General features: G+C 42.2%; 1 protein-coding gene across 9 annotated transcripts in view; it reads left to right on the plus strand.

Moving 5' to 3' along the window:
- Positions 1–524: 524 nt before the first annotated feature.
- clocka (clock circadian regulator a) overlaps positions 525–22,011 on the plus strand; it is a 51,256-nt gene continuing 29,769 nt past the window's right edge. For 6 of the 9 annotated variants that reach the window (XM_080770773.1, XM_080770777.1, XM_080770769.1 and 3 more), the window contains exons 1-2: positions 883–1,011; positions 9,018–9,074. The gene's annotated coding sequence lies outside the window, so the exon portion shown is untranslated. Of the gene's footprint in view, positions 624–882; positions 1,012–1,070; positions 1,212–8,946; positions 9,075–22,011 lie in introns of those variants that run through there. The other 3 variants (XM_080770771.1, XM_080770770.1, XM_080770772.1) reach the window with 3 other exon arrangements.

A 22,011-nucleotide genomic window follows, 5' to 3' on the forward strand; every position in this document is an offset into this window, starting at 1 on the left:
AATACATTTGGCATCCCCCATGGGCCTAATGATGATGAATAAACATAATGATAATCATAAAATACTAGTAAAATACATGTCAGAATTTAACAATTGACAACTTTGAAGCTCAAACTCGTGCTTACAAGTTATTACTAATAGGAACGATAATAATGATGATGACTAATCATGAAAATGAATGATGAAAATGCTAATTTAAGATTGTTTGATTGATTGAAATATGTATTAACAGTTTGTACAATGGGTATTTCAAACGAAAGCACAAAACTTGTTTACATCAGGGTCCTCGATTAATCAATCAATCAATCAAATGATGATGATGACGATTATGATGAGAATGAATGATGAAAATGCTAACTTAAGATGATGAAGAAGATGAGGAAGATATTAAGATAATGGTGGTCTAGTATACGTAGGCTTCTAGGCATGTGCGCTCTGAGCTCCGTCTATTCTATTGAGGCCCTGCCTGGTTCTTTGAACAACTCCAGTCTCGAGTCAGTTGGAGCCCTGCGCAGCAGCAACAGACAGACCGACCTAAGGCTCTGAGTCTGGACCGACCTACGGTAGTAGAGCAGGAGATTCCTTCCAGTAACGAGGGATAGACAGACAAGACAGGTCCAGCGGTAAGTGTGTATCATGACATTTATTTCTAACCATAACGTCAGTCTCCTGGTTGAATTGAATACCTGTTCTTTTTGTTGTGCAGCTCTTGTCCATTTTGCTGATTTGCATTAGAAAGAAACAGCGGGTGTGTGTGTTGTTGTGTTTGACAGAGAGAGCGAGGGTGGAGGGAATCAGGAGGGGGGAGCCGAGCAGGCCCGCTGAGTTTGACCCACATTCTTATCTAAAGCCTTGAGTATATACTTAGCCGCGCGCCTGTGTCGCGCACCGGGAGAAAGGGCAGAGCTACAAGTTCAGTAGCTCACAGTAGTGCGCCGCGAATGCGAAGCGTTGAGATCTTGTAGATTGGCATTGGCTGGTTTCGGAGCGCGACACCGGCGTGCAACTAAGGTACAACTCTCCCCTCCCCTCTCCTCTTCTCCTCTCCTCTCCTCTCAACCCACTGTACGCTAGCACTGCGAGCTAACGGTGGCTAACGTTGACACACATTTGGGACGCTTGGCTGCAGAGCGAGCAGCGCAGCTGGTGGCCGCTTTTGTTTGTCATCTGTGGAATGTCTTAAGTCTTGACTGTCCATGACACGCGTCCCAGTAAGTGTGACAAGCTGTTTAAGTTGTGTTTTTATTATTGTTATTATTGTTGCTGTAAATGGACGCTAGCTAAAGCGAGCTAGTTCGTTAGCATCGCAGCGAATTGCACCGACACCCGCCGGCTCGCCGGCACATCCGTTACACAGACACGCGTGACTTATCGAATTTGGTGACCCCCCCCCAGGTGGCTAGCTGTTGTGTATCCTGGCGCAAAAAAGCTCAACTCGAGATTTTGCTGTTGTAATAGAAACGCCAGAGGATTGTATAAGGGCAGGCTGGGCAGCTGAAGAAAAGTTGGTTTTGGAGTTTTTTTTTAAGAGGCAAAATTGCAAAACGACCACCTCTCTAGGCACTGGCGTTGATAGGTCACCGATTTCGATGTGGCAAGCTTCCAGGGGCTGCTGTGACTGACCCCTGCTAGAATTTGGTTTGATTTGGTGTTGTACTTTATATAAATGTGACAAGCACCTCGTTGCCATCGCTCGTTGCTTGTGTCTCTTTTCCTCCCAGTGACAATTCATGTCAGGAGATCACCGCTACTTTTCTCACTTGAGTTCTGTTCTGTCAGTAGCTTTTCAGTAATACATGTGTAAAGTTCTGCACTGTCCTTCATTTAGACATTGATTAGAATCGGAGAACTCTTTATTCCCACGTATGTATGGTCCGGTTTTAAATACATAATTAGCTTTGTTTTGTGAAGCAGTAACAGCCCATCGGAACAAATTTGACTGCTACCACCAAGCACATAAATTAGACATAAGACACATGTAGAACATGCATTCGGACAATGCAATAAATTAGACATGAGACTTGAGATGGAAGGAGTTATTTATAGAAAGTATGCACAGTTTTACTGTTAAGCAGTGAGTACTGAGTAGTAGTACCATCTACCAGGGTCCTATGTACCGGAAGTAAACAACAAATTGGATACAATGATGTAGACGAAAAATATTGCATGGATGCTCCTGGGACGTATCCTCAGTTATGTATCCCAAGGTCATCAGGTTTTCTGGTCTTGCAACATCATACCCCTCACTCAGGTGACCCAGCCGGGGTGATCAAGTCCCGACTTATGTCCCAGTAGCTACCCACGATCAGGCCCATTAGGGAAAGACCAGGGCCACACAATCCGCTGCTCCCGAACTACTCTAACGGGACTGGGAGGTAGACCAATCTGGCGCCTGGAAGGACTAGGCTCTGTTGGTTTACTCCTGTCCGGTCCCCTCCTACGTGACGTCTCACCGGGTCCCCTCCTGCTCTCACCAGGTCCAGGACCTGTTGCACCAGACTCCCAGCACTCCTGACACTTCATTCAGGAGTGGCGGATTCTTGAGCCGCAATGGTTCTGCAGGCTCCACCTGGGCAACTGAATGGGCTTGAATGCCTGGCACTCCTAAAAGGCCTCACCGTGGGTTGTTGGGCTTCCTTCTCACGGAAGACATTATTAGCCTGCTGTACACATAACTATTGACAAGGAACATGTGATAAAAATCAGAACTGGCTATCCAGAATGTATGACATCACATCAGTGAATTCACTCACTGCAGTGGCTCCAGCAATCACACTCACTTGTCATACCTTATGACAAATATAACTAAAGTCTATTATCTTTATCCCTTGATGGAGGCCCGAAATATTAATGTCTGTAATATATTTTATTCCCTCTCTGTACCAAATTCTAAACCCTATAATATACTTTGTTCTATGTCAAACAGTGAAAATAGGCAATCTATGTGAGCTAGTACTAGATTGCCTACCTTTCCTAATTTTTGCTGAATGTTTGCCTTTTATGACATGCCCTGCCCAGAATATGGTTCAGTAGGGTTAACATTTGTGTTGACCACAACCATGAGAGCCAATTTGATGCACCCCTTGACACAATCATTGTTTATTTAAAAATAACTTGAAGGACAACTTTAGTTTTTTTCAACCAAGGTTCATGTTTTAGGTTGTTATTAGAGAAAGTAAAAGATGAGTGTTAATTTTTTTTCATTTGCTGTTTTCTTTCGTTTTAGGGATTTTAGCTGTTTTTGACAGGGGGGGCGGGCCGGGGACATTCGAGCATGGAGCTAAATATGTATTTCTTTAAAAAAAATTATAGCGATTTATTTTTGTATTATTTAGTATAGTCCTACTAGACCCCAATAAATTACATCTGGCCACAGAAGATCACAGGATCTACTGAATGTGAAGGTAGCCTACTGGTGGGAAGCCACACTGTGTATCATAGGCTCAATATGCCAGTTTGACACATTCAGTAGATCCTGTGATCTTTTGTGGCCACATGTAATTTCTTGGGGTCTAGTAGGACTATAGTAAGGAATAAAAAAATAAATTGCTATACATTTTTGTAAAGAAATACATATTTAGCCCTGTGCTCGAATGCCCCCGCCCCCCTGTCAAAAACAGCTAGACTCCCAAAAACGAAAGAAAGCAGCAAAGGAAAAAACAACTACACTCACCTTTTACTTTCTCGAATAACAACCTAAAACATGAACTTTGATTGAAAAAAACTAAAGTTGTCCTTTAAGGCAGTCACTAATACTATGCACATTTAGAGGCTGAGTTCTGGTTCAGCGTATCTTTTGAATTGTTTACAGTGGGAGAGCGTTCACGCGTGCTGTTTTCTCTGCTTCCTGAGTTAGCCTGGCGTAGCGATACTAATATCACTGTGTGGATATTAGTCTCGACTCTTGTCCCTCTCAGTATTAGATTTTTTTTGCGATGTCTTTTTGCATACTGGGCCCTGGTTGGTTATAGCCTGGTTCCAGACGAATCTGGTTGGCTCGTCACCACTTTGGCCGTGAAGACCTGTAGTCCTCTACAATTGAGAGGAGCCAAACTTAATCTGCCTGGGGCAATATGCATACGCATTGCAAAGGCAGATGAACGCTGGCTATGCGAGGCTAGCTGAGAGCTACAATATTTTCAGCATGGACGTTTGGAATCGTTTAAGGAGAGCGCCATGGCGTTTTAAGCTGAGACAAAACGCCCGGTGGACACAGCCCCGGCCCCGGACATTTTGTAAAGTATCACTTGTATTGGGTATCCACTATCCAGGTGGCGCACAGAAACATTTCCTGCCCATCACCGTGTAGACAGACTAGTGGTGCATTCAATTAATCGATAAGATATGGCAATATATCGATCGGCAATCTGATTCCGGACGATAGGTGAATTGAGAGGCTTCTGTATCGATACAGCAATAAACGGCATGAATTATCTGGGTGACGCAGTGTTGCCAAACGTACCTCTGTTTAACGTTATCAAAGCCCCCCTTGCAAGTTGCAAATGCACTCCCTTCCCAGATCCCTTGTTAGGATGCTTAGACATTTATTTGAATTTAAAGATCTCTGTGGGCCTGAAAGTGCTTTATTGTATTTGTTCAACATGGTCATGAATAAACATTTAATCGATATATATCGTATTGTGGCCTCTGTATCGTGATACATATCTATCGTGAGATTGCAAGCAATATCCACCACTAGTGTAGACTCCTCCACGTTGCCTCCAGCTTGGCCGTGTGATCCAACAAACAAAGGCCATGTACATGGGTGGGAAACCATCAGGGGACTGAGGGGAGGGTGTTCTGTGATTCTGTCACTGCACTAGTGACTCCAACAGGTCCAACAGGCGCCTGTTGAGTATGGCGCTGAATGTTCCTCCACACCACTAGCCAGGTAAATACCTCACTGTCGGCAGTGTCGGGTGAAAAGAAGCAGCTGGCGATGTGTATCGGAGGAGACATGGTTGTCTTCATCCTTCCCAAGACCAACATTGGGGGTTGGCAGTGACCGGGACTATTTGAGGGTATAAGGAGGACTGAATTTAAGGAGGACTGAATTGGGGAGACAGGAGAAAAAAAGGGAAAACAGCATCACTTCTATAGTTAAGTTAGAACACAACTAACAACTTCCTGACTGCCAGAGGCGGTGTTTAACACTGAATGATGCAGGATTGTCCCTATCATGCCTTGGCTGACATTTTTGTTTGAGTTGAAATAAATAAATAATAATTAGCACACTATGTTAACCACTTAAACCCTTGTAGGAACTCCATTGATCAGAGTCTCCCAGGGCTAATATACTAGGTCAGCTCCCCCCCATACACTAAATATCATCTCTGAAATGTTCTGGATGGAATGATCGCCCCCAAAATAGGGACGCTAGGGTTCATGTCGTTAAGTGGCACACACTATCTTACCCACGATAAAATGTGGTAAGCAAATTGGCAATTTTGTGACAGAATTGTCCATTCAGCTGTTGACACTCAATCAGAAGGCTTCCACAACTCACAGGACGTCCTTAACATGTGTAACTAACTAATTGGGTTCATTCGGTCAGCCATACTGTACGCTTTCATATTAAAAAGTAGAACAGCAGTGTAAGCATTAAGCAAAGGAACTGACTGTGCATAAGTACTGTGTAAATTCTTTCCTGAGAGATTTCCTTGACTTTGGAGGTGTCAAGCGCTGGACTCTTTTGGTGATCATTCAAATCTCCATTACTGACCTTTTTTATAGACAAGGTATGACAGATGGAAGGCTATTTTTTAAACTCTGGATATTTATTTAATGGAGCACTTCACACATTTTCAACCGTATCTTCATATATTGGTCCTCAATAATGCTCATTATGCTTCTACAGTTCTACTTGCTTTGCCTCATAGGTGGGTTATAATATGGACCGTTCCATCATCAATGGAAGCTAGTAGGATTGCTATGATTTCCTTGTTCTTGCATCAATGAAGTAAAAGGTTTGAAATGGCCTACTGATGATGTCCCTGGTTTCTGAACTGTAAACAGCCCCAGTCTGAGAGATTATTAGTAGACAAAATGTTATAGTACCACTACCATGTTATAATGAGCATTAGTGAGGAGGACCAATTATATGAAAGTAATGGTTGAAATGGACAAAGAGCTCCTTTTAAGGCAGCATGCCTTAAAAGTCAGGCTCTAACCCAAAAGGGATGGGGTAATACCCTAGATACTGGGGTAATGGGGTATTACCCATTAACCTTTATGGTTAACCTTTGTGGTTAATGGGTAATAAGCCAAGTTTTTGATCCGGCCCCCAGCCTAATAGGTTTTAGATGTGTCTTTTTTTGCTGTTTTTCAGCATCCTTTGCCACTTAATAATACAAGGGTCACAGTCACACACAAAAAAAAATACAGTTTATTTTGTTTTTTCTTGGGTAAACTAATTTCTGAGTGCAACCCTCTTTCAGTTCATAATGCACCTGAAAGGTCATAGCACTGGTAATCGAAACAAGTTTATAATTAGAGATGCTCCGATAATCGGCCAGCAATCGGTGATCGGCCATATCGGCCGATATTCACTCTAATTGGCATTTACCCTATCTGTGATCGGCAATTTAGCCTATCTGGAGAAACTGATCTTTTACACTATTTTAAGTGGTATAAATGTCAGATATATAGTATAACATCATTTTGCATTTTTGTGACAGGCCTAAACATCCTCCCCGTCCTCCCCACACACAGGGACAGTTTTGACGTGGGTTTTGACATATACCGGTAATCATTTTGGAAAATTAAAATTTGAAACATTTCACAAGATCGGTATCGGACCTATCGGCGAACGTTATCGGTCCCCAAAAACCTGATCGTAGCATCCCTATTTATAATCGGTAATTTATTGCAGAATGATAGGGGAAGGCTCCCCTATCATTCTGCAATAAATATTAACTCTGCCTGACGCAAGGGCTGCCTATAATGAGTAGACATCACTTACGTTTTTAGTGGGAGGCCCCCCAGGCATCAGCCACACTTCTCAGCCCTGTTTTCTTGGAAGGAAAGGAGAGCATGAAGGGCTCAGGGGAGGGTCTCTCTGAGGGGATGACATAAGTGCTGCTGTGCAACACAGTTTAGGCAGTTATTTATAAAGGGCTTTGTAAGTTTGTAATGGGGAACCCTCCTCTCCACATAACTTTTCTTCACCGCACAAAATAGGCCTGTCTTTATACTCCGCTCACGTGGTAACGAGGTGGCTGAGCCCAACCGCTGACGTGGTTCTGACATGCTGCGAACTTTACTTCAGCCTCATTTCATCTTTTGACTGTATTGAGATTAAAGTACAAAGCTTGATGAGTGACTTCACTTTACCTCATTTTCAATTGCTGTCATTCATTTTCCTCCATGGCCCCTGTTGTGTGGCATTGTATTGTCTTCTTTTTGACTCAAAGCTGGCCACAAAGCTTGCAACCCATTTTGATGGTCTAGGTTGCTTGGCTCCGGGTAGAAGACGAGTTAAAGGGCCACTTCACCCCTTTTGTAACCAGATCTTATTTAAACAGTTTGACGGCCGCTAATTGTTTAATCCAGAGTTCCACCGCGCGTGAAACGCTATACCCGACATTTGTTTAATGTGTTTAATTCGCCGTTTTAAAATAATTAAAAAGAAACAGCAGATTTATCCGGGACCTGGTGACGAGGCCGTCAGGTTATGATGACGAAACCGGAAATCAATTCAACCTCTGGGCTGCTAGGGCTTCTGGGAAATTGAGCCCAATTTTCTTGTGGGCCGTTGAATAAAGCTTGATTTGACCAGGGACGCAGTCTGGGAAAGGAATCCGGGACAAACATTTGGTGAAAATGAGCTTGTAGATCGGCTATTTTCAGAAAAAATTAAAATTAGGAGGCTGAGTAAGACCCCTGGGGAACCTTGGTCAAGGAAGTATATACAGATTAAGTGGTTAATACTTTGGTATATAATTATATAATTTGGTTATTTGTGTCCTGGTTAAATGAAAAATAAATCCAGATGTCTTCTGTTCTCGTCAACATTGTGTGTGTGTGTGTGTGTGTGTGTGTGTGTGTGTGTGTGTGTGTCAGATAACAGCTTTACCACATTTGCATAAACTGATACTTTGGGGTCTGGAAAATATATGTTAGACTTTCTTTGCTTTGGCATTCCCACAGATCACAATAAAAAGAAAAACTTTGAGAATATTGGATGGTCACTTTCAAATATACGCTAAAATATTATTTATTATGGTATAGTATTACGGTAGTATGCATTATTAGCCTATGTCCGATTACGATGAAAGATGAAAAAAAATCATCTGGATCTAATTCAATTTGGGGAAGCTTTGCAATATTTTTTAACATTAACAAGTTAGTTACCCTCTCCCCCCCCCTCATTTACTTCCAAGAGCAGATGCTTGTGTTTGCGTCTCTCATAGGAATGGGGGTCTAGCAGAGCCCCATTCCATCTGATGGCCTGGAGCTTAAGTCTGAGTTGGACTCGTTTAACTAAGTATAAATCAAGCTTTAGCTGCTGGGAGAGAAGAGGAGAAGAAGTGTCTGTGCAGTCTGCGCGCTCACTTGTGTCTGTGTGTCTTTATTTATGCACGTACATGTTCATGTCTGGTCTCTCAATGCTGTTGGAGTCTCACGATGACCCAGATGTTTTAGTTGTGATTCATCTCTTAATCTGAACCTCTGGGACTGGCGGGCCGGCTTTTGGTGGATCTGGAACAGAACTCTCAGCACGGCGCAGGGCACCGCCTCAGACTTCTCTTTTCTTCAGAAACACTAACTTTACTTCGAACTCAGCTAGATGATTCCTATACTAAACACGTGTCTTCAGTAACATGATAGTTTGCAGTGGAAAGCAGCGATTTTGACAAACAATGGCTGGGGGGGACTGGGGAGTGAATATTGTCACTGTTGATGGTGATCGTCTGGTTTCTGAATGGTATCCTTCCAGGATACAACGTGAGTGCTCGTATTCTTTTCTACATTCTGAATGGTTTCTCTCTCTCTCTCTTTCCCCCTCTGTTCAACAGATGGAGAAATCAAGAAGAGTTGAATGACTGAAGCGGTTATCGCCCATTTGCCAAAAGGTAGGAGGATGAACAAAGAATCTAGGTTGAAGAACAGAATGGTTGCTGATGGATAAAGTGGTGTTGATAAGGGCAAGTTCTTATTTAATACACCATATTTATTTAGAAATGTTCAAATGTGGAACCTAATTCACAAGAAACCACAGTGGCCTGGATTTGCTCAGACATTATTCATTTTCACATTGCAAAATCCCCTAGCTTCTCTTCATTCATGTGGAAATTAAATAATGATGACTTGAAACCAATGGCGGAAGTAAAAGTAGCAAAAGTAGCAATGTATAAATACTCTGGTACCAGTAAAAGTCCTGTTTTCAAACATTTTGTACAAAAGAAGCACAAAACTATTGGCATCAACATCTATCTATAAATGCACAAGTCTCTTTACGTCTGTACGTGTGTACGTCGAGAACCGTCTTTAAATTGGACATGCGTGTTCCACACCCCCACAGGGAGTGCAGTGCCAGGTGTCGAGTTGGTCGGACCCGCGGTTGTACAGAACAGCCACAAAAGGCCTCTGTCTAATAGAAAATAACCAATCTAATCTAACTATGTTGATTTTATAATGAGAACTTCATTTTAATTAGTTTGTTAGACTGTGCCTTATTTGTTATTTTGGGTTATTACAACTTTTAGCCAACTTTTTTAAGCAAAGAAGACTAATGTTGGCTGGCTGCCCATGATTTTATTTACACATTTGATTTATCTTCCATTCCTCCAGGTAGTAATGCTGAATATCTTTAAACGGAACCGGGCCCTCTCACACCAGCGTAGAATTTGATTACTGAAATTGTGTGGCAAAACTTTTGGGACAGACATTATCACAAGGCTTTAGATGAACAAACATCACACACATTTGTATTGTATAACCTTGTGGAAATGTAATATAATCTATTTCACAATTATGACTAATACCAAACGAGGTATTCATGTTTTATATAAGATTCAGAAGTAGAGAAAAGGTTTCTTGAATGAAGCTGCTACCAGGACCCCAAAGTGGGGTCCGGGGGTCCTTGAGGGAGTTCCAGGGGGTCCCTAGCTAAATGATAGTTTGGAACCAAAAGAAACCCTTGTGGTTCTGTAACTCTGAGAGTGTACGGGTCCATTTGTACACACTCTGAGTTAAATTAACATTGATTTTACAATATAAATGAGGGTCCCAGAGATAGAAATGCCATTAAAAGGGGGTCTGTAGACTACAGTTCTACAGTAAAACTGTTCTCTTATGGGGGTACCTGGCATACCTTTTCAAATGGGGGTCCGCAGGCTAATGAGTGTCAATCATTTGGGGGTCCTTGACATGAAAACGTTTGGGAACCACTGAACTAAGTAACTAGCCGTTGGGAATCCTGTCGGCTAAGTATATGTAGGGTTTATGTCACTGGTTACCAAACGTTTTAACCCCAAGACCTTTTGCCTTTGGCCTGGGAAGGAAAGAGATTGGACTTTCAACTTGAGGCCTTTTATTTAGGTGAATTACATGCAACTAAATTGATGCAACCAAGAATGCACTGTAACTAGCATATTGTCTGTCGGGTGGAAAGCCTGGAAACCTCATGTCCTAACTAATACTTTAACCCCTTTTGGTGTTTAAAGCATTACGTTATACTTTAGCTATTGAAAAATAGCAGATCTACAAGCTCATAGCACGGCACCGAGTGCCGCACTACGAGCTTGTAGTTCTGCTATTTTCGAAAATCGTGAAAATGTGGTGCAAATCTTTGAATATATATTCTTTCAGAGCGCACGTTTTAACTGAAATCTTTGCTTCTGGGGGTACCCTGGAACAACCTATTTTCAGATGGGGGTCGGCGGCCAATTACATATATTTTTGGGGGAACTTGACATGAAAATGTTTGAGAACCACTGAAACATGGTTTAGAAGGCATTTGTAGAATCATCCTCAGGTCTAAATGGGTTCCCAAACCTTTTCATGTCAAGGACGCCCAAATTGACCCCCATTTGAAAAGATATTCCAGGGACCCCCATAAGAGAAGATGTTTACGGCTCTAGCAGTGATTCACAGTCTAATATCCAGTTTGATGTGGATATTAGACTACAGACCCCCATTTAATGGCATTTCTATCTCTGGTACCCCCAATTTATATTGTAAAAATCTATGTTTCTTTAACTTTTAATTTGTACACTCTCAGAGTTACAGACCCATAATGGTCCATTTGGTTCCAAATTATCATTTAGCTGGGGGGCCTCCTGGAGCTCCCTCAAGGACCACTGGGGGTCCCCGGACCCCACTTTGGGAACCACTGCATTAAATAATTAAAATTCAAAAACTGTCAACTACTGTAGCTTTGCATCGTGTTTCAAGCTTGCAAATCGGCTGCTTCTGATACCTTTGTGTGACGCTGCGGCTTAGCAACGATATCAAATTGGCCATTGCTGTCTTTGCTTTAAGCATTTTTTGTACCTCATGTTCCAACACCAAAACAATAACGGCATGTGGCCTATTTTCCATAAGGAAATTATTTTGCTCATATTAATCAAAGTCTGGAGCCGGAATCGCCCAGGGCTCTACTAGGCCCCCTCTTTTTTATTATTAGTTTTTTCCCCACTGCCAAGGACCCCCAAATGGAAGTATTAAAAATAAATAAAACCGTTTCTATAAAAAGCACGCTGTGAGCTTGTATCGCTATTTTTTTAAGCCAACATATATCATTTGGATAAAGGGGTTGAAATGATTGTGATGCTGTATCAACAGATTATGTGAAAAGTTGGATCCCTATCAAAATCAAAGAGGTAGCCTAACATTAGCAACATTACAGATTAGTGATTCAGTCATCAGCTTTTTTGTGCTGAGAAAGACATTTCCATGAATATTTAAACTGTAGGAACTACACTGGAGTTGTTTTGCCTTTTTATCAACAATTTCAGTTTCACTTATATCCTGTACTTTGCAACCTTAACTGCCATAGCATGACACTAATTATGATGCCAGATGACCCTGCTACTACTAGTCCACTTTAATTAAATGCTGTTTATTAGATTTAGATGATGATAGATTAGCCCTTTGTGTGCTCAGTTATGTTTGATGGAAGATACAGTAGTAACTGACGAGGAATCAGAAGTGTTTTGTTTATCTAAGCTTTAACTACATGCAATATAGTGTGACTTTGGACTGACTGGGTGTAGTCTCAAGCATACATGTGCCTGTCTCGTGAGCTATAATGACAAAGTCCTATTCCTTCCATTTTAGACAGGTCACATACTCGCAAAAGAATAATGGACAAAGTAAGGTTCTGGCCACTACTGCTGCTCGAGAGTCCTTAGCTACCTTTCAAAGTATTTGTCACAAGTTTCACTTCTTTCTGTTTCACAATCCACTGCTAATGTGGAAGTCTATACTGACTATTGATTCCTGGGGCTGACAGATTCTGTGAGTATAAAAGAGAGCATAGAGACTGCGCCCATTGTAGGCTATTCCTTGGATGTTGGTCACTGTGTACGGTATTCTAGCTAAGATGTTGCCAAGTACTCCGTGTCTTTACTCGCTGTGTATGGTCTGCGGTCGCTGTGTGAGTCACTCCTCTTGTGCTGGTGCTCTCTGTTCTGAACTCCAGTGACCCACTTGGCTCTCGTCAGAGGGCCCTGGCACTACTCCCAGTCCTCCAGGAGAGAACAGCAGCACAAGGGTCCCTGCCTGTCACCGCTGCAGCCGTCTGCCAGTGGAAAACCGCCGCTGCTTCAGACATTCCTGTCTGTGGGGCGCAGGGGTGAAAACGCAAAAACAAAGACCCCTTTTGTGGCGCTGAGGTCTGTGGATGCGTTACTGTTGGTTGGAAAAACGACTTTTAAGTTTTAGGGGGTTCGGCCCGTTATGATGATGACGTGGTGCAGTGATAATTGTCACATGCACGTGCCCTGGCCGCGGGTTTCCATACCCGGGTACAGGCTTTAGTTACGACATACTATTGGTCGACTGTTATTAGACCGACAGTCCGACACCCTAAACAAAAAACTAACCTAACTAAACCTAACCGCAAGCACGACGCATGTCGGACCAACGCTTGTCGAGAGCGACGGGTGATTTTCGCATGTGTGTCAGATCTGCGTGTGCACCCCTCCCTACACACGCACAAAAAGTACACACGTACCTTCTCCCATGCCCATAAATCACACTACGCTAGCCACGAGGAAAATCACCCTCAATTGCTCTCCAATTGTCATCAAGAGGTGTGGTGCACCATGCTGCCTCAAGGCACAGTGTGTGAGTAATAGTTTAGATATGTATTCATGGTCCAATGTCCCTCCCTGGAAATCAGCCGCTTTACATTAGCCGACTGTTAAAATGACATCCTCGCTGTACTTCAGGCTTTACAGTGGAGCTTCACAGCAGGTTTCAAATTAAGTCTTCCGGAACTGCCGGGTTACTATGGCAACGGTAGACTCATTTCCCCCTGCTATCTGTCTGGATCCCATGGACAGGCAGCGGTTGTTGTGTAGGAGTGACACTCAAGATGGGTGTGCTTCTCATTAATGGATGGCTGACAAACCCCCCTCCACTTACAGTATGCTCTCAGGTGTCAATGATGTGACGCGGGTGATGATGATGACTGCCACGAAACCGCACTTACCCAACGATGGGATACCCGAGCATGCATTACACCACCACGTGATTTGACTTATATACCTTTATTAATACATAAATGAGTGGCCCAATTTACAAGCTGGCATTAACCAGAGAAGGACCAGATTACATTTACACCTGGTATGAAAATGCATCTTGTCAATCCCTCTAGAAAGTTGATGAACGTTGTCTTATTAAATTGTAGGACCGACTGTCCGCAATGTTATTTGCAAGTGATCAGATGTGATTCTTACATCGTCCTACATCATCGACCTACCTGGATTGGTTACTGTGCTGATATAGGCGTGACTCGTGAGACAGTAATGCTTAACGTATACTCGCTTACCGAAAACAGCAGATCTATGACCTTACAGTGCATCCTGATGCGGAATGTTGTGAGCTTGTAGATCTGGCTGTTTTGGATAAATCAGACTTCAGTGTCCATGTGTCCAGAATGAGACCCATCTTTAGAAATCAGATTTGAATTTCATTTCAGTTCTCAGTACTCTAATGATGTCAAATACATCTCAGTGGGGTTTGGGGTGGTTTTTGTTGTGGTGTCGAGGGGAGGATTGAGAGCATTTACATTTTTTTTTTCTTTCTTTTTTTGCAAAATATTAGTCAAAACATTTCCGAGAACTCGTAATCGGCATCAGACCCAAATCTGGCTTAGATCTGCTATTTCAGACCATTTTTGAAAACCTTTTTTTGTCCTACACGGGGTTCCCACACTCATGGTATTCTTTGCTTTGCACTATAGAGCACCGTAGTCCCACCCCCTGCGAGGGCACCAGGAAATAATTCCACATTCATTTTCCCCATGGACGTTTCAAAAAGTATTTATTTAAAGCCTCAGACAAAGCCAACTCGGTAGGTGACAACTCAACACACTTTTCTTTTGGGCTAAACAGATATTTAGAAAGACGGAAAAAAGGGCAGGACAACACTTTTTTGTTGTTTTTTTTCTTCTTTAAATAAATACTTTTTGAAACGCCTATGGGGAAAATTAATGGGGAATTATTTTCTGCTGCCCTCGTCGTTCTGAAAGGGGGCGGGACCGCGACATTCTATAGCTATTAGCAGGTCATTGCACATATAATAGGAGTAAGAGACTCAATATTACGCTGAATGACTGTTCTATAGGTCTGGAAATCTAATATATCTACCAGTGAATATGAACAACTGAATTTCCTTACTCTATCATAATAGTTGTGATACTCAATCTGGAATGGTTCAGTGGACAGCATGGCTGCATTGTGACTTACAGTACATCCTTGCATGCATAACCTGTTTGTGGGTTGAAAGGGTTGACAACTATATGGTTCATTGTGACACATGTCACACATGTCACATGTCTCTTTGCCTGTACTGTTTAACTGCCTTTGTCCTGCTTCCCATTCTAATCTTGAACAGGAGAAGCTCTCTCCATTATGGAGATCAGCATGTTGATAGAATGGGAAGGTTGGGACAAGTGTTGACCTATTATAGCAGGCTTGTATACACAGGTCCATCTCAATTAATTAGAATATTGTGTAAAAGTTCATTTTTTTCCCTTTAATATAATTAAAAAAGTGAAACTTTCATATATTCTCAATTAATTGTGCATAAGTATTTAAAACCTTTTTTAGTTTTAATCTTGATGATTATAGCGTACAGCTCATGAAAATCCAAAAAATCCTATCAACAAATTAGAATATTGTACGAGACCATGCCACGCCCCATTGATGAAATAATTTGTTCAAAAGTAGCCCAGAGCAGAGGGGCACGGTGGCACAGTCGGTAGTGCTGTCGCCTCACAGCTAGAAGGTCCTGGGTTTGATTCCCGCTGGGGACTCTGGGGGTGTGTTCTCTCCTCTGTGTGCGTCATCAGCACCTATACCCGAGGCGGGGTTGGCGAAAGGGCCTTTTCTGTGTGGAGGTTGCATGTCCTCCCTGTGTCCCCTAGGGTAGGTACCCTCACAAAAAACATGCAGTAATCCTGGTCTCTATAAACTACCTCCCCCTGGGCAGCTGGGGAGCCTGATGGAGGGGAAAGGAACTGGTCGGAATAACGTGTTCCTTCCACACGCTACGTCCGGCTGGGAAAACTCCCCCCTGTCAGGTGAAAAGAAGCAGCTTGGACTCCTCATGCATAGAAGGAATCATGAGGCCAGTCCGCTACCCCCCCCCCCCCCCCCCAGGTTGGCAGAGGAAGCTTGGCACCCAGGATTACATTAGAAAATTGACACAATCGTGGGATAAAAAAAAAAAGTAGCCCAGACCAAGCATTGACTGCATATACTTTTCAGATGGTCGACATTTCTCGTTTAGAAAATAAATAATATATTTTTTTGTTGAGATGGGATTTTTTGATTTTCATGAGCTGTACGCCATAATCATCGAGATTAAAACAAAAAATGTTTAAAATACTTCACCTTATGCACAATGAATTGAGAATATATGAAAATGTCACTTTTTTTATTATATTACGGAAGAAAAACTTTTACACTATTCTGTGTGTTCTGTCTGTCTGGTGCAGCGGTTTACGGTTTAAAACCGAACCATTCGGTACGCCCTGCGCGGTTCAATACGGTTTTACGGACTGCAATTTTTCGGTTTTGAGGAGAAAAGAAAAAAGCATCACTGCAGAGTTCCCATCCACCCGGTGTTGTTTGGCAACAGTTGATCCACAAGCATCAATACACATTGGGAGCCCGTCTATATTCGTCAGACGACGCCATCAGATTAATACAAGATCATATTGATTAGCCTACCTGACGTTGTTGTGCTCACAGCAGGAGCTCATTAAAAGTATTTTCCGTCAGAAAAAACAACAATATTCCATGGCTGTACATACTGTAGGAAGTAGGAACTCTTCTTGTAAGCATATCTTTAATCTTTAATTGTAAACTAAACTTGTGTTTACTTTTTCTTTGCGCACACTTCTCCCTGCCCCCGTCCCCCTTCTCTTGCACTGCAGCTGCATGTGTCTGAGTGCATAGGGTGATTTCTTTCCCCCTTGAGTATAACATTAGCTTGGGCAACACGCCCTAGTCACCCTGCTTTTTATTATCATTATTAATTACTGCAGTTCCTATTATCAAGCTTGGGCAACACGCCCTATTCACCCTGCTCTTTATTATCATTATTAATGACATCATTATCATATCATTTCTTATTATTATTATGATTATGTATTTTCATTAGATGTTTTAATTTTATTATAATTAGTTAAAGCTCACTTGGCAGCTTTAAGGCCACTCGATAAGCCCCTCTGGGGCACAGTGTGTTATGTTTTTCCTTGAAAATAAGGAAAAGGCTGGATTGTGTCTGGATAGGGGAAAAATATAATAATAATAATAAACATTTATTGCTATTTATATATATATTGTTTTAGTTTTTTTGTACCGAAACCGAACCGAAACCGTGACCCCCCTACCGAGGGTATACCGAGGTACGAACTGAACCGTGGGCTAAGTGAACCATTGCAAGTGTCTTAAGCACTTATGCCATATTTTATACTTGTACTAATCGAAAATAGGCGATCTCGAGCTTATAGATGACTGTGTTTTGCTTCTTTTTGACATGAGTAGTAGCTACAGAATCAAGATCATATCAACAGAACATAGCACTGACTTTAGTGTAGCTTAAGAATCTGTACACTGTTGCACGGGATATTGCACCGGAATTTGCAGATGTTACAGGATATTGCATTGGTGTAGAATCGTCTAGAACAGCGTCTTTACATTGCCGCAAGGGGAGACACCCTCTCGTCTAAATACTGGAGTTAGGGGATGCTAGCTCTGGTGTGTGTGTGTGTGTGTGTGGGGGGGGGGGGTCAGCTGTGGAGGAATTCAGCCAAGCTATTTTTGCCCTGTACGGTGAGGTCGGTTGCTATGGCACTGCCCGCTGTTGGCACAGCCGCTGTGGCGCCTGGGTGCGTGTGTACTGTGTAGGAGGAGTGAGTGATGCTCTGCACTGCCACACGGTGACTCATATCCTCAGAGCTCCACTGCCCTACATACTGTATGAACACACACACACACACACACACACACACACACACACACACATATACATCATGCACCTTATATCAACAGTGCTCCATGTAAGTGAGAGGAAAGTGTCTGCTTTCATATACGACGAGGCAATGGATGTATTCTAGCCCTTTTAGATCTGAGTCTGATTCTAGAGACAGTTTTCTGACAGAAAATAATAATAATAGAAAACTAAATTAAAATGTATGTTGCTATATATTATCGCTGTCAGGCAGAATCCTCTTATCCATCCATGTTGGTTTAAATTATGATAGATAAACGGTTCTTGGTTCACCAACGGTTCTAGGTTGCTAAGCGATATCAACAACCGGAAATGAACCGCCGACCGGAAGTGAACATTTCGCCTGCCATCCGCCTCAATGTTATCGGATTTAGAAAAATACATTTATCTATTCTCAGAGATTGCGTCTTTGGTTAAAAAAACAAACAAAACAAAAAATAACCTATTCAACGGCCATAACTAAAGAACCGATGATCACGGTTACATTTATTTTGTTTTTAATGTGTTCACTTTTTAATGTCCCCCCCCCCCCCCCATAAATATACCCTACTGCCATAGACTAGTGTCGCTCAGAAGTAGTGAAATAGCTTATCTACAAGCTCATGAATTGTGAGATTGTAGATCGGCTATTTTCACTATTCTGTGTTGTTGACAATCTAATCATAAATACGAAAGGTTTTGGTCATTCTGGGCTTCTGCCCAACATAAATCATATATTGGCAACATCTAAAAGGACACAGATGCTGTCACGGATTGAAAGGTATAACGGCGTATATGTTTTACAGATCCAAATGAGATAGACCAGTGATTCTCATGTGAGGTTTGAATATGCATTAGGCCACAGACCGATGACAATTTGGTACGATTTGTTTAATTTTAACTGTAAAATCCCCCATGTTTATTTTACTCTGGGGTCCATCTGGTTCCATTTGTATACTCTCAGAATTTGGTCCCCAGACCTGACGTTGAGAAAGCAGTGTTCTGGAATGGAAAAACGCCAGTGATTCTGACTGTGGACAATATCCACCAGCCGCCCCAGCTGTCTGAGAGTCTTCCGTTTGTTTTAATCGCTAACTGATCAGTCCATGCTGCATCTGTCCTTTTCCCTCCTCCTCTGAGTCCTCTCCCACCTTTCCTCCAGACAGCAGCACAGTGATGTGCATTTAGTTTACATACCATGTGATCATACTGATCAAATACTTGATTGTAGTTTGATTGACCCTCACAGCACACCCACTAGTGTATAGTAGTGTAACTTGTGTTGTGTTTAGGGCTGCGACTATTTATTATTACCATAGCAATTATTCTTATCGATTGCTTTTCTGATTAACCAAATATTATTATTTTTTAATTTTGTATACACAAATAGAGTAACCGCTTAATTTTATACTTTGTTGTACCCCACGGTGTTGTGAACATGTGAGCTTGAAGATCTACTATTTTCCACTATTTTGGGACGTTTTTGACATTGAAAATGTCCGCCTATAATGACAATCATGCCCAAATTATGGATTGATTATCAATTGAATATTTTAATTAATTGTCAATTATCTGTTATTTTCTATAATCGATTAAATTGGTTAAGTTTGACTGTTGCATCCCTAGTTGTGTGTTTATACCTGGTGGAATAGTTTAGCCTGTTGAGCGTGTGAGTTGAGACATAACTCAAGAGTTATTGGTAAGAAAAGACGGTGGGACTCGGGAGGGTGTGAGGGAAGGGGGCCAGGGTCTGCCTGCGGAGCTGCGACTGTGTTGGGAACAGTGTTTGTGTGGGAGGGGGGCCGGGCGCGGAGCTGTGACTGTGTTGGGAACAGGAGGAGGAGAGGAAAGTAGGTCATTGGGTCAACGGGTCATTGAAGCACACATGACATCACAAGTTATACAACCCCGTCGTCTCACTGCGCCCCCAGTGGCCGCTGCTCGTGCTCACTGTTGCTACAATCTGTGCCTCAGCCTGTGTTTGCCTTCTGCCTCTCGCAGCAAAGGAATTTTCCTTCACGCTGGATCCCTCCCTCTCTCCCCCTGACTGTCCACTCTGTTTCTGTGAATCACGCTTGACTTTGGACTTTTATACGCTCAAGTGGTTCCTTTCCTAGTGTTTTTCTCCCCCCGTTCTCCTCATCCCTGGAAAGCACTGCAGTTTGTTTTCAGGCAGCAACAAGGTTGATACCGTAACGTTTGCTCTGTTCGGCAGCCAGCCATCAGTCAGTGAATGACTTTGCTATGACATTTAGACAGTGAGCTTAACTCACACTATACTGTAGGGCTCTGCACCGTAACGACGGCAGTTTGTTGACAGTAAGCTCCTTTTTAATGTCGCCCTAAACAAAGATGGGATTCTTTGTGAGCTGTGTTGGTGTCTGACAAATCACGTGCAGTGAGCGGTGAAATAAGCCTGCATAGCTGGATGTCTTATTGGCCACGATACAGCCCCCCACCTTTCAGAGAGCCAGTAAGCCTCTTTCACTTTTAGTAACACAGTGTCACTCTCCCAGCACTATACATTAATTAATCCATAATAAATCCATAATAAACTTTCTACACACTACGCAATGTACAGTAATGGGAATTGATTTCCTATTTTCCTTGAGGATTATTCGTCTGTTTTTATTCAGGTGCTCGCTGGGCTCTGTGCTGCTCTTTTTTTGTGTGTAGAAATGTCTCGGTATGGAAAAAAGGTTTCTGGTTTGTTGAATGGAAAACCTCAGGGTGTAGGGTTTGAAAGGGAAATGGTCTGTTCACTAAGGCTCTGCTCAATCCAGATAATACAAGGGCACTTAGGCTAGGCTCCTTGTCTGAATGTTCAAAGCAGTTACTCACCTAATTTAGTTACTTCTCTTCCGTACCAAATTACCACATACCATTACCCTAATCACTCATTACTCCGGTTGTTGTGACTTCTTGGAATTGGACAAAGTGACGCTCCTCCCATGCCAACCTCTTTGGCACAACAGTATGACTTTTGAAAACCTACCACCAACCCCTTGCCCAAATCACCTTTAGCTAAGCCCCGCCCTCTCCCACTTAGCCACTCCCACTTAGACACTTTCCAGCCGGGCTCATTCATTCCAATGTAAATATAATGGATTTTACACATTAAATACTTTTTGGAACCAGACCGTCAAAATCTCTTCCAAATCCGTCAACAAGGCCTGCCATATGCACTGGAAAAATATTTGCGTGTCATTTCTTTTTTAAAACAATGTTTTATCATATAGGAAAACTATTGGTGGAGAGGTTTGTCTAACCCATGTTATGCTTAGCTGTGATTGGGAGTTTGGGAAGGGGCTTTGCTATAGGTCAATTGTCTCAGAGACTGAGTTTTCAAGATGAATGTTCTTGTGGCTTACAGTGGTGGAAGAGTTAAGTACTCTTAACATATAAAAAAACGGAGCAGTAGCAGTACCACTAAGAATATTCTGTTACAAATACAAGTCCTGTATTCAAACTTCAAAGTTGTACTTTGTAAAAGTAGAAGTACTAACATATTGGCATCAAAATGTACTAGCAGTCATGGCCCAGATGGCTGGCGTAGACGTCTGGGCACCTCGACTGTTGATCCAGCCGTTCGAGTCCCAATCCTGACAACCTTTGCTGTGTGTCACTCCCCATCTCTTTCTCCCCATTTCCTGTAAAGACTATTTCACGTTTTCAAATAAAGGCAGAAAAAGCCCCAAAAACACAAACAATCTCACAACACATCAGTACGTGTTGTGAGCTTGTAGATATTTTCAAATAGACGAAGGTTAACGTAGGGCTTGACTGTTTAATGTATGTTTTGTCATAATCTAATTCTACAGTACTACACTACAAGTTACTTACAAGTAACTTGTAATTTTGCAAATAATTGATGTGGAGTAAAAAGTACATTTGCCTCTAAAGTTGAAATATAAAGTTGAAATATAAAGTATAAAATAATGGACGTACAAAAGTACCTCAAAATTGCACTTAATTACAGTACTTGAGTCAATGCATTAGTTACGAGCTTAGTTTCCACCTCTTGACTAGTTGTTACTCGATATGTTTATGTTGTGAAACTGGGGTGTTGATGGATTCTCCCACAGTAACTAGAATAGGGTGGGGGAGTAACTGAAACAGTGATAGCTTTAACAACACGAACCCTGTGTCCCTATTCTGCGAATGGCATAATAGGCAAGCATTCTGCGAAAACGGGAGGAAATCTGGTTAAAATGGCTGATCTGCAAGGTCACAACGTGTCACTTTGTGAGCTTGTAGATCGGCCATTTTTGGTTAGTACTATTAGATTTGACATGACATATTTTGACATGAAAAGAAAGAAAGGATCAAGTACAGACAACT

The sequence above is a fragment of the Protomyctophum bolini genome (assembly GCF_963924005.1).
Source record: "Protomyctophum bolini genome assembly, chromosome: 8".
In the NCBI taxonomy this organism is placed as follows: domain Eukaryota; kingdom Metazoa; phylum Chordata; class Actinopteri; order Myctophiformes; family Myctophidae; genus Protomyctophum; species Protomyctophum bolini.